This window comes from Coffea arabica, chromosome 10c (assembly GCF_036785885.1).
Source record: "Coffea arabica cultivar ET-39 chromosome 10c, Coffea Arabica ET-39 HiFi, whole genome shotgun sequence".
NCBI classification, from domain to species: domain Eukaryota; kingdom Viridiplantae; phylum Streptophyta; class Magnoliopsida; order Gentianales; family Rubiaceae; genus Coffea; species Coffea arabica.
Window position 1 is genome coordinate 1460072 of NC_092329.1, and position 13461 is coordinate 1473532.

A 13461-nucleotide genomic window follows, 5' to 3' on the forward strand; every position below is an offset into this window, starting at 1 on the left:
AGAAAAAATGTCTAAAAAAAAGGAAGAAAAGACTTTCTTCCTTCTCTGTGCCGACTGTGCGACTTTCTTCTCTGTTCGAAGCCTAGCAAAAAAATTCACTTTACCAATCTACACCCTCACTCCGTTCGTCGCCGACGCCGTTGCTCGCCGCATCTGTGAGACTCCATCGCCATCGCCATCGCCATCGCCATCGCCTTAACAAGTCCCAAGTCCCAAGTCCCAAATCGAAGCTGCTCTCTGCCTCTCCGGCCTCCGCCAGTCCGCCGCGCTGTACGTCTCCTGTCGGCTGTGTCCTGCCGTGCTGGTTCATCGCTGCCGAGTGTCGAAGACGAAGCACCAAGATCTCACTAGTTCATCGCTGGTTCATCACTGCTCATCTCTGGCTCACTTAGGTAAGTGCTCCTCTGTTTTTGGCTCTGTGTCTCTGGCATTAAAATGGGCCAAGATCGACTAGGAAACTTGTTATCCTGAATTGATAAGGGGACGAAATCTGAGCTTCCAATTGCAAACTCTAACTGTTGTAGTAGTTTAGATTAGGTGTGATATAACATAAGCTTTGTATTTTATACACAAGAAGCTCTCTCCAGTTGTGCAGCCTTTAAAAGTTAAGGCCTTGGGGTTGAGGCTATGTATAGACATTTGTAATCTTGTAGAAAGTGGGGTTGAGGCTATGTGTTGGTGTTCCACTTCGGGTGTTTTGTTTACGGAGTCTTGAAGGTCTTAACTTGCTTGTTTGATGCTAGAGTTTGCACCCTTGCGACTTCTGAAAGATTTACATTTCTGGGACCACACGTGTATTAGCTTTAAGTACAATGTGATTTCTGTGCTATTTAGTCAATTTTTATAATTTCATGGCTGAAAGGAATAAATTTGCTTATTTTATGTGTTCCTGGGTAGTTAAAACCTTTATTTGAAGTTTTTGTAGTAGAAGCTACATTCCATCAGATAGTTGTTAGTGTTGTTTGAGGATTTTGCTCTAGTATCTGCTGCATTTTCCTTTTTTGCCTGCCGTTTGTATAAACTTAATGACTATTGTCTAGTTTTGTTGCATTAGTTCGTGCCTGCATTAATTTTTTTGCTCAGAAATATTAATTGTTAGATCTTGAAGTTGGAGTACGCAGGCAGTACCCCAATAAATACTCCTGAACCCTAATTCCCACTCCCTATCAAGTTTAATGCATGCAACTTCTACCCACTCTTTTGATTCTTGGATGAAAAAGAGAATCAATGTGGATCCAGAGAGCCCTTTGTTTTCTTTGGAAGAAGGAAATCATCATCAAAGCCAAGGGCTAGCTGAACATGCAATGTGGCAGTATTTCGATATGTACCATTATTGATTGCAGAATCATAATTATTATTATTTGTGTTTCATAGTAGAATATTATTTGGTATGTAGTGGTTGTCTTTGCTAATAGAATAGTTGCTGTCCGGAATCCTCTAATTAGTTTTGGGGGCCGGACGCTGAATCAGAACCTTCTTCTTCAACAACAATCCCATTCATTCCTTCCTTCCATACGGTAAAGAAGAACCAAAACTTTGATGAAGAAGGTGGGTAGGGTAGGGTTTAATTGCCCCGGAGAATTTGGTTCAAAGAATGTGCATTATACATAGTTAAAACAGTTTGTGCCTTCCCACTCCCCCTCCACCCCCTTCAAGATCTTGATGTTATGAGAGGGAGTGTTGTGAGTCTCATTGTTTGTTGGAATGGTTAGAAATTGAAGCCAGATTTCTGGTTGCTGAATGGTAATTGATATTTGCTCGTTGGAGAAGATGATCACTTGTCCAAAATTGCAATTTCGGTCCCTCCGTTTTCTTTTTGTTTAGTGATTTGGTCCTGTCTTTTCCTGAGCTTCATATTTGCCTCCAACACCATCATAAGTCCCTTAATTAGGTCCCTGCTTTGTTGCATTTTAATCCCTCAAGTCCCCCTTGTTCACCGTAGCCTCAAAATTTGGAAAAATCAAATCCATTTTGCCTTTCTTGAGCTTAATCCTATGTTTGCCTATTTTATATGACTTTTTGGGATAAATTAATTCTTGACTTTAGATCATAATTGTGGCTTAATATTTTTTGTTAATTTGTTTATGTTATTGGGTTTAGTATTATGGTTTAAGTTTTTTGGGTAATTATATTTGATTAGGCTTGTAAAAATTCTTTTTCTTTTTCTGCTCCTTCTTAGACCACACTTTGCTGTTTTGGATGTCTTACTACCTTCATGCCTTCTGAATCCAGTCGGGCAGAATCTTTGTCAAGAAAATGCAAAGTGGCACTAGACATTCAACGAGTTGCTCAAGATTAGAAGGCAATGTCGAAGGAGTTGGTAAGCTAAATGTATAATATGGTGGCTCAGCTCATGTTTTGCTGAGTTTTGAAATTTTGTGGGGAATTTTGGTTAGTTTGGGTACTTTTGCAGCACACTTAGGAACTATGATCCGAGGAATTAGAATCATCCATATTTTCTGCTCTTGTGGGCACCTACCGTTGGTGGGTAATTGCTGAATTTGAAAGTTTCATGTCAAGCAATCCAGCAAGTGGGAATTTCCCTTTTTTCTTCTCTATTCTTCTTTGTGGTGAATCTGATTTTTAGGGGTGTTAAAGATGCTAACTGTGGGAGGTAGAATGTGGATACTTTTAGTTGTATTTGTATTGATGAATCATGGATTTTATGCCTCATTTACTCCAGCTGATACCTACTTGCTTGCCTTTGAATCTTCCCAAAACATCACCTTTGATCTGTTTTTTTCGTCAAATCGAGTCAAAAAGCTTGATAAGACTCGACTTGATAAGGCTCGATTCAAGATCGAGCCTTATCGAGTCGAGTCTCGAGCCTGAGGAAATTCTTCGAGTCGATCTTCGAGTATCGATTTTCTTGGCTCGATCGAGCTCGAGTCGAGCTCGAGCCTCTGTGTGTATGAGTCGAGTCGAGCTCGAGTATAGTGATACTCGAGCTCGACTCGGCTCGATTACATCCCTAGTTGAGGGTTGAGGGTTTTAGGGTTGAGGGTTGAGGGTTGAGGGTTGAGGGTTGAGGGTTGAGGGTTGAGGGTTGAGGGTTGAGGGTTTGAGGGTTTGAGGGTTTGAGGGTTTGAGGGTTAGGGTTGAGGGGTTGAGGGTTTGAGGGGTTGAGGGTTGAGGGTTGAGGGTTGAGGGTTGAGGGTTGAGGGTTGAGGGTTGAGGGTTTAGGGTTGAGGGTTTAGGGTTGAGGGTTTAGGGTTGAGGGTTTAGGGTTGAGGGTTTAGGGTTGAGGGTTTAGGGTTGAGGGTTTAGGGTTGAGGGTTTAGGGTTGAGGGTTTAGGGTTGAGGGTTTAGGGTTGAGGGTTTAGGGTTTAGGGTTTAGGGTTTAGGGTTTAGGGTTTAGGGTTTAGGGTTTAGGGTTTAGGGTTTAGGGTTTAGGGTTTAGGGTTTAGGGTTTAGGGTTTAGGGTTTAGGGTTTAGGGTTTAGGGTTTAGGGTTTAGGGTTTAGGGTTTAGGGTTTAGGGTTTAGGGTTTAGGGTTTAGGGTTTAGGGTTTAGGGTTTAGGGTTTAGGGTTTAGGGTTTAGGGTTTAGGGTTTAGGGTTTAGGGTTTAGGGTTTAGGGTTTAGGGTTTAGGGTTTAGGGTTTAGGGTTTAGGGTTTAGGGTTTAGGGTTTAGGGTTTAGGGTTTAGGGTTTAGGGTTTAGGGTTTAGGGTTTAGGGTTTAGGGTTTAGGGTTTAGGGTTTAGGGTTTAGGGTTTAGGGTTTAGGGTTTAGGGTTTAGGGTTTAGGGTTTAGGGTTTAGGGTTTAGGGTTTAGGGTTTAGGGTTTAGGGTTTAGGGTTTAGGGTTTAGGGTTTAGGGTTTAGGGTTTAGGGTTTAGGGTTTAGGGTTTAGGGTTTAGGGTTTAGGGTTTAGGGTTTAGGGTTTAGGGTTTAGGGTTTAGGGTTTAGGGTTTAGGGTTTAGGGTTTAGGGTTTAGGGTTTAGGGTTTAGGGTTTAGGGTTTAGGGTTTAGGGTTTAGGGTTTAGGGTTTAGGGTTTAGGGTTTAGGGTTTAGGGTTTAGGGTTTAGGGTTTAGGGTTTAGGGTTTAGGGTTTAGGGTTTAGGGTTTAGGGTTTAGGGTTTAGGGTTTAGGGTTTAGGGTTTAGGGTTTAGGGTTTAGGGTTTAGGGTTTAGGGTTTAGGGTTTAGGGTTTAGGGTTTAGGGTTTAGGGTTTAGGGTTTAGGGTTTAGGGTTTAGGGTTTAGGGTTTAGGGTTTAGGGTTTAGGGTTTAGGGTTTAGGGTTTAGGGTTTAGGGTTTAGGGTTTAGGGTTTAGGGTTTAGGGTTTAGGGTTTAGGGTTTAGGGTTTAGGGTTTAGGGTTTAGGGTTTAGGGTTTAGGGTTTAGGGTTTAGGGTTTAGGGTTTAGGGTTTAGGGTTTAGGGTTTAGGGTTTAGGGTTTAGGGTTTAGGGTTTAGGGTTTAGGGTTTAGGGTTTAGGGTTTAGGGTTTAGGGTTTAGGGTTTAGGGTTTAGGGTTTAGGGTTTAGGGTTTAGGGTTTAGGGTTTAGGGTTTAGGGTTTAGGGTTTAGGGTTTAGGGTTTAGGGTTTAGGGTTTAGGGTTTAGGGTTTAGGGTTTAGGGTTTAGGGTTTAGGGTTTAGGGTTTAGGGTGGTTTAGGGTTTAGGGTTTAGGGTTTAGGGTTTAGGGTTTAGGGTTTAGGGTTTAGGGTTTAGGGTTTAGGGTTTAGGGTTTAGGGTTTAGGGTTTAGGGTTTAGGGTTTAGGGTTTAGGGTTTAGGGTTTAGGGTTTAGGGTTTAGGGTTTAGGGTTTAGGGTTTAGGGTTTAGGGTTTAGGGTTTAGGGTTTAGGGTTTAGGGTTTAGGGTTTAGGGTTTAGGGTTTAGGGTTTAGGGTTTAGGGTTTAGGGTTTAGGGTTTAGGGTTTAGGGTTTAGGGTTTAGGGTTTAGGGTTTAGGGTTTAGGGTTTAGGGTTTAGGGTTTAGGGTTTAGGGTTTAGGGTTTAGGGTTTAGGGTTTAGGGTTTAGGGTTTAGGGTTTAGGGTTTAGGGTTTAGGGTTTAGGGTTTAGGGTTTAGGGTTTAGGGTTTAGGGTTTAGGGTTTAGGGTTTAGGGTTTAGGGTTTAGGGTTTAGGGTTTAGGGTTTAGGGTTTAGGGTTTAGGGTTTAGGGTTTAGGGTTTAGGGTTTAGGGTTTAGGGTTTAGGGTTTAGGGTTTAGGGTTTAGGGTTTAGGGTTTAGGGTTTAGGGTTTAGGGTTTAGGGTTTAGGGTTTAGGGTTTAGGGTTTAGGGTTTAGGGTTTAGGGTTTAGGGTTTAGGGTTTAGGGTTTAGGGTTTAGGGTTTAGGGTTTAGGGTTTAGGGTTTAGGGTTTAGGGTTTAGGGTTTAGGGTTTAGGGTTTAGGGTTTAGGGTTTAGGGTTTAGGGTTTAGGGTTTAGGGTTTAGGGTTTAGGGTTTAGGGTTTAGGGTTTAGGGTTTAGGGTTTAGGGTTTAGGGTTTAGGGTTTAGGGTTTAGGGTTTAGGGTTTAGGGTTTAGGGTTTAGGGTTTAGGGTTTAGGGTTTAGGGTTTAGGGTTTAGGGTTTAGGGTTTAGGGTTTAGGGTTTAGGGTTTAGGGTTTAGGGTTTAGGGTTTAGGGTTTAGGGTTTAGGGTTTAGGGTTTAGGGTTTAGGGTTTAGGGTTTAGGGTTTAGGGTTTAGGGTTTAGGGTTTAGGGTTTAGGGTTTAGGGTTTAGGGTTTAGGGTTTAGGGTTTAGGGTTTAGGGTTTAGGGTTTAGGGTTTAGGGTTTAGGGTTTAGGGTTTAGGGTTTAGGGTTTAGGGTTTAGGGTTTAGGGTTTAGGGTTTAGGGTTTAGGGTTTAGGGTTTAGGGTTTAGGGTTTAGGGTTTAGGGTTTAGGGTTTAGGGTTTAGGGTTTAGGGTTTAGGGTTTAGGGTTTAGGGTTTAGGGTTTAGGGTTTAGGGTTTAGGGTTTAGGGTTTAGGGTTTAGGGTTTAGGGTTTAGGGTTTAGGGTTTAGGGTTTAGGGTTTAGGGTTTAGGGTTTAGGGTTTAGGGTTTAGGGTTTAGGGTTTAGGGTTTAGGGTTTAGGGTTTAGGGTTTAGGGTTTAGGGTTTAGGGTTTAGGGTTTAGGGTTTAGGGTTTAGGGTTTAGGGTTTAGGGTTTAGGGTTTAGGGTTTAGGGTTTAGGGTTTAGGGTTTAGGGTTTAGGGTTTAGGGTTTAGGGTTTAGGGTTTAGGGTTTAGGGTTTAGGGTTTAGGGTTTAGGGTTTAGGGTTTAGGGTTTAGGGTTTAGGGTTTAGGGTTTAGGGTTTAGGGTTTAGGGTTTAGGGTTTAGGGTTTAGGGTTTAGGGTTTAGGGTTTAGGGTTTAGGGTTTAGGGTTTAGGGTTTAGGGTTTAGGGTTTAGGGTTTAGGGTTTAGGGTTTAGGGTTTAGGGTTTAGGGTTTAGGGTTTAGGGTTTAGGGTTTAGGGTTTAGGGTTTAGGGTTTAGGGTTTAGGGTTTAGGGTTTAGGGTTTAGGGTTTAGGGTTTAGGGTTTAGGGTTTAGGGTTTAGGGTTTAGGGTTTAGGGTTTAGGGTTTAGGGTTTAGGGTTTAGGGTTTAGGGTTTAGGGTTTAGGGTTTAGGGTTTAGGGTTTAGGGTTTAGGGTTTAGGGTTTAGGGTTTAGGGTTTAGGGTTTAGGGTTTAGGGTTTAGGGTTTAGGGTTTAGGGTTTAGGGTTTAGGGTTTAGGGTTTAGGGTTTAGGGTTTAGGGTTTAGGGTTTAGGGTTTAGGGTTTAGGGTTTAGGGTTTAGGGTTTAGGGTTTAGGGTTTAGGGTTTAGGGTTTAGGGTTTAGGGTTTAGGGTTTAGGGTTTAGGGTTTAGGGTTTAGGGTTTAGGGTTTAGGGTTTAGGGTTTAGGGTTTAGGGTTTAGGGTTTAGGGTTTAGGGTTTAGGGTTTAGGGTTTAGGGTTTAGGGTTTAGGGTTTAGGGTTTAGGGTTTAGGGTTTAGGGTTTAGGGTTTAGGGTTTAGGGTTTAGGGTTTAGGGTTTAGGGTTTAGGGTTTAGGGTTTAGGGTTTAGGGTTTAGGGTTTAGGGTTTAGGGTTTAGGGTTTAGGGTTTAGGGTTTAGGGTTTAGGGTTTAGGGTTTAGGGTTTAGGGTTTAGGGTTTAGGGTTTAGGGTTTAGGGTTTAGGGTTTAGGGTTTAGGGTTTAGGGTTTAGGGTTTAGGGTTTAGGGTTTAGGGTTTAGGGTTTAGGGTTTAGGGTTTAGGGTTTAGGGTTTAGGGTTTAGGGTTTAGGGTTTAGGGTTTAGGGTTTAGGGTTTAGGGTTTAGGGTTTAGGGTTTAGGGTTTAGGGTTTAGGGTTTAGGGTTTAGGGTTTAGGGTTTAGGGTTTAGGGTTTAGGGTTTAGGGTTTAGGGTTTAGGGTTTAGGGTTTAGGGTTTAGGGTTTAGGGTTTAGGGTTTAGGGTTTAGGGTTTAGGGTTTAGGGTTTAGGGTTTAGGGTTTAGGGTTTAGGGTTTAGGGTTTAGGGTTTAGGGTTTAGGGTTTAGGGTTTAGGGTTTAGGGTTTAGGGTTTAGGGTTTAGGGTTTAGGGTTTAGGGTTTAGGGTTTAGGGTTTAGGGTTTAGGGTTTAGGGTTTAGGGTTTAGGGTTTAGGGTTTAGGGTTTAGGGTTTAGGGTTTAGGGTTTAGGGTTTAGGGTTTAGGGTTTAGGGTTTAGGGTTTAGGGTTTAGGGTTTAGGGTTTAGGGTTTAGGGTTTAGGGTTTAGGGTTTAGGGTTTAGGGTTTAGGGTTTAGGGTTTAGGGTTTAGGGTTTAGGGTTTAGGGTTTAGGGTTTAGGGTTTAGGGTTTAGGGTTTAGGGTTTAGGGTTTAGGGTTTAGGGTTTAGGGTTTAGGGTTTAGGGTTTAGGGTTTAGGGTTTAGGGTTTAGGGTTTAGGGTTTAGGGTTTAGGGTTTAGGGTTTAGGGTTTAGGGTTTAGGGTTTAGGGTTTAGGGTTTAGGGTTTAGGGTTTAGGGTTTAGGGTTTAGGGTTTAGGGTTTAGGGTTTAGGGTTTAGGGTTTAGGGTTTAGGGTTTAGGGTTTAGGGTTTAGGGTTTAGGGTTTAGGGTTTAGGGTTTAGGGTTTAGGGTTTAGGGTTTAGGGTTTAGGGTTTAGGGTTTAGGGTTTAGGGTTTAGGGTTTAGGGTTTAGGGTTTAGGGTTTAGGGTTTAGGGTTTAGGGTTTAGGGTTTAGGGTTTTAGGGTTTAGGGTTTAGGGTTTAGGGTTTAGGGTTTAGGGTTTAGGGTTTAGGGTTTAGGGTTTAGGGTTTAGGGTTTAGGGTTTAGGGTTTAGGGTTTAGGGTTTAGGGTTACCCTAAACCCTAAACCCTAAACCCTAAACCCTAAACCCTAAACCCTAAACCCTAAACCCTAAACCCTAAACCCTAAACCCTAAACCCTAAACCCTAAACCCTAAACCCTAAACCCTAAACCCTAAACCCTAAACCCTAAACCCTAAACCCTAAACCCTAAACCCTAAACCCTAAACCCTAAACCCTAAACCCTAAACCCTAAACCCTAAACCCTAAACCCTAAACCCTAAACCCTAAACCCTAAACCCTAAACCCTAAACCCTAAACCCTAAACCCTAAACCCTAAACCCTAAACCCTAAACCCTAAACCCTAAACCCTAAACCCTAAACCCTAAACCCTAAACCCTAAACCCTAAACCCTAAACCCTAAACCCTAAACCCTAAACCCTAAACCCTAAACCCTAAACCCTAAACCCTAAACCCTAAACCCTAAACCCTAAACCCTAAACCCTAAACCCTAAACCCTAAACCCTAAACCCTAAACCCTAAACCCTAAACCCTAAACCCTAAACCCTAAACCCTAAACCCTAAACCCTAAACCCTAAACCCTAAACCCTAAACCCTAAACCCTAAACCCTAAACCCTAAACCCTAAACCCTAAACCCTAAACCCTAAACCCTAAACCCTAAACCCTAAACCCTAAACCCTAAACCCTAAACCCTAAACCCTAAACCCTAAACCCTAAACCCTAAACCCTAAACCCTAAACCCTAAACCCTAAACCCTAAACCCTAAACCCTAAACCCTAAACCCTAAACCCTAAACCCTAAACCCTAAACCCTAAACCCTAAACCCTAAACCCTAAACCCTAAACCCTAAACCCTAAACCCTAAACCCTAAACCCTAAACCCTAAACCCTAAACCCTAAACCCTAAACCCTAAACCCTAAACCCTAAACCCTAAACCCTAAACCCTAAACCCTAAACCCTAAACCCTAAACCCTAAACCCTAAACCCTAAACCCTAAACCCTAAACCCTAAACCCTAAACCCTAAACCCTAAACCCTAAACCCTAAACCCTAAACCCTAAACCCTAAACCCTAAACCCTAAACCCTAAACCCTAAACCCTAAACCCTAAACCCTAAACCCTAAACCCTAAACCCTAAACCCTAAACCCTAAACCCTAAACCCTAAACCCTAAACCCTAAACCCTAAACCCTAAACCCTAAACCCTAAACCCTAAACCCTAAACCCTAAACCCTAAACCCTAAACCCTAAACCCTAAACCCTAAACCCTAAACCCTAAACCCTAAACCCTAAACCCTAAACCCTAAACCCTAAACCCTAAACCCTAAACCCTAAACCCTAAACCCTAAACCCTAAACCCTAAACCCTAAACCCTAAACCCTAAACCCTAAACCCTAAACCCTAAACCCTAAACCCTAAACCCTAAACCCTAAACCCTAAACCCTAAACCCTAAACCCTAAACCCTAAACCCTAAACCCTAAACCCTAAACCCTAAACCCTAAACCCTAAACCCTAAACCCTAAACCCTAAACCCTAAACCCTAAACCCTAAACCCTAAACCCTAAACCCTAAACCCTAAACCCTAAACCCTAAACCCTAAACCCTAAACCCTAAACCCTAAACCCTAAACCCTAAACCCTAAACCCTAAACCCTAAACCCTAAACCCTAAACCCTAAACCCTAAACCCTAAACCCTAAACCCTAAACCCTAAACCCTAAACCCTAAACCCTAAACCCTAAACCCTAAACCCTAAACCCTAAACCCTAAACCCTAAACCCTAAACCCTAAACCCTAAACCCTAAACCCTAAACCCTAAACCCTAAACCCTAAACCCTAAACCCTAAACCCTAAACCCTAAACCCTAAACCCTAAACCCTAAACCCTAAACCCTAAACCCTAAACCCTAAACCCTAAACCCTAAACCCTAAACCCTAAACCCTAAACCCTAAACCCTAAACCCTAAACCCTAAACCCTAAACCCTAAACCCTAAACCCTAAACCCTAAACCCTAAACCCTAAACCCTAAACCCTAAACCCTAAACCCTAAACCCTAAACCCTAAACCCTAAACCCTAAACCCTAAACCCTAAACCCTAAACCCTAAACCCTAAACCCTAAACCCTAAACCCTAAACCCTAAACCCTAAACCCTAAACCCTAAACCCTAAACCCTAAACCCTAAACCCTAAACCCTAAACCCTAAACCCTAAACCCTAAACCCTAAACCCTAAACCCTAAACCCTAAACCCTAAACCCTAAACCCTAAACCCTAAACCCTAAACCCTAAACCCTAAACCCTAAACCCTAAACCCTAAACCCTAAACCCTAAACCCTAAACCCTAAACCCTAAACCCTAAACCCTAAACCCTAAACCCTAAACCCTAAACCCTAAACCCTAAACCCTAAACCCTAAACCCTAAACCCTAAACCCTAAACCCTAAACCCTAAACCCTAAACCCTAAAACCCTAAACCCTAAACCCTAAACCCTAAACCCTAAACCCTAAACCCTAAACCCTAAACCCTAAACCCTAAACCCTAAACCCTAAACCCTAAACCCTAAACCCTAAACCCTAAACCCTAAACCCTAAACCCTAAACCCTAAACCCTAAACCCTAAACCCTAAACCCTAAACCCTAAACCCTAAACCCTAAACCCTAAACCCTAAACCCTAAACCCTAAACCCTAAACCCTAAACCCTAAACCCTAAACCCTAAACCCTAAACCCTAAACCCTAAACCCTAAACCCTAAACCCTAAACCCTAAACCCTAAACCCTAAACCCTAAACCCTAAACCCTAAACCCTAAACCCTAAACCCTAAACCCTAAACCCTAAACCCTAAACCCTAAACCCTAAACCCTAAACCCTAAACCCTAAACCCTAAACCCTAAACCCTAAACCCTAAACCCTAAACCCTAAACCCTAAACCCTAAACCCTAAACCCTAAACCCTAAACCCTAAACCCTAAACCCTAAACCCTAAACCCTAAACCCTAAACCCTAAACCCTAAACCCTAAACCCTAAACCCTAAACCCTAAACCCTAAACCCTAAACCCTAAACCCTAAACCCTAAACCCTAAACCCTAAACCCTAAACCCTAAACCCTAAACCCTAAACCCTAAACCCTAAACCCTAAACCCTAAACCCTAAACCCTAAACCCTAAACCCTAAACCCTAAACCCTAAACCCTAAACCCTAAACCCTAAACCCTAAACCCTAAACCCTAAACCCTAAACCCTAAACCCTAAACCCTAAACCCTAAACCCTAAACCCTAAACCCTAAACCCTAAACCCTAAACCCTAAACCCTAAACCCTAAACCCTAAACCCTAAACCCTAAACCCTAAACCCTAAACCCTAAACCCTAAACCCTAAACCCTAAACCCTAAACCCTAAACCCTAAACCCTAAACCCTAAACCCTAAACCCTAAACCCTAAACCCTAAACCCTAAACCCTAAACCCTAAACCCTAAACCCTAAACCCTAAACCCTAAACCCTAAACCCTAAACCCTAAACCCTAAACCCTAAACCCTAAACCCTAAACCCTAAACCCTAAACCCTAAACCCTAAACCCTAAACCCTAAACCCTAAACCCTAAACCCTAAACCCTAAACCCTAAACCCTAAACCCTAAACCCTAAACCCTAAACCCTAAACCCTAAACCCTAAACCCTAAACCCTAAACCCTAAACCCTAAACCCTAAACCCTAAACCCTAAACCCTAAACCCTAAACCCTAAACCCTAAACCCTAAACCCTAAACCCTAAACCCTAAACCCTAAACCCTAAACCCTAAACCCTAAACCCTAAACCCTAAACCCTAAACCCTAAACCCTAAACCCTAAACCCTAAACCCTAAACCCTAAACCCTAAACCCTAAACCCTAAACCCTAAACCCTAAACCCTAAACCCTAAACCCTAAACCCTAAACCCTAAACCCTAAACCCTAAACCCTAAACCCTAAACCCTAAACCCTAAACCCTAAACCCTAAACCCTAAACCCTAAACCCTAAACCCTAAACCCTAAACCCTAAACCCTAAACCCTAAACCCTAAACCCTAAACCCTAAACCCTAAACCCTAAACCCTAAACCCTAAACCCTAAACCCTAAACCCTAAACCCTAAACCCTAAACCCTAAACCCTAAACCCTAAACCCTAAACCCTAAACCCTAAACCCTAAACCCTAAACCCTAAACCCTAAACCCTAAACCCTAAACCCTAAACCCTAAACCCTAAACCCTAAACCCTAAACCCTAAACCCTAAACCCTAAACCCTAAACCCTAAACCCTAAACCCTAAACCCTAAACCCTAAACCCTAAACCCTAAACCCTAAACCCTAAACCCTAAACCCTAAACCCTAAACCCTAAACCCTAAACCCTAAACCCTAAACCCTAAACCCTAAACCCTAAACCCTAAACCCTAAACCCTAAACCCTAAACCCTAAACCCTAAACCCTAAACCCTAAACCCTAAACCCTAAACCCTAAACCCTAAACCCTAAACCCTAAACCCTAAACCCTAAACCCTAAACCCTAAACCCTAAACCCTAAACCCTAAACCCTAAACCCTAAACCCTAAACCCTAAACCCTAAACCCTAAACCCTAAACCCTAAACCCTAAACCCTAAACCCTAAACCCTAAACCCTAAACCCTAAACCCTAAACCCTAAACCCTAAACCCTAAACCCTAAACCCTAAACCCTAAACCCTAAACCCTAAACCCTAAACCCTAAACCCTAAACCCTAAACCCTAAACCCTAAACCCTAAACCCTAAACCCTAAACCCTAAACCCTAAACCCTAAACCCTAAACCCTAAACCCTAAACCCTAAACCCTAAACCCTAAACCCTAAACCCTAAACCCTAAACCCTAAACCCTAAACCCTAAACCCTAAACCCTAAACCCTAAACCCTAAACCCTAAACCCTAAACCCTAAACCCTAAACCCTAAACCCTAAACCCTAAACCCTAAACCCTAAACCCTAAACCCTAAACCCTAAACCCTAAACCCTAAACCCTAAACCCTAAACCCTAAACCCTAATATTTATGCATATTTCTGGAATCCAATGTTTTAAGAATAATGATTTGATTATGATGTTTGTGTTTTTCTTTCTAATTTTACCCCTACAAATTCAAATTTTAAATTTGAATGATAACATAAATATAATTAGAAAGAAAAACTATATTGGAAAAAGAGACTAAAAGATGTTTTGACTTTTCTAACATAACAAATGTTTTCGAATA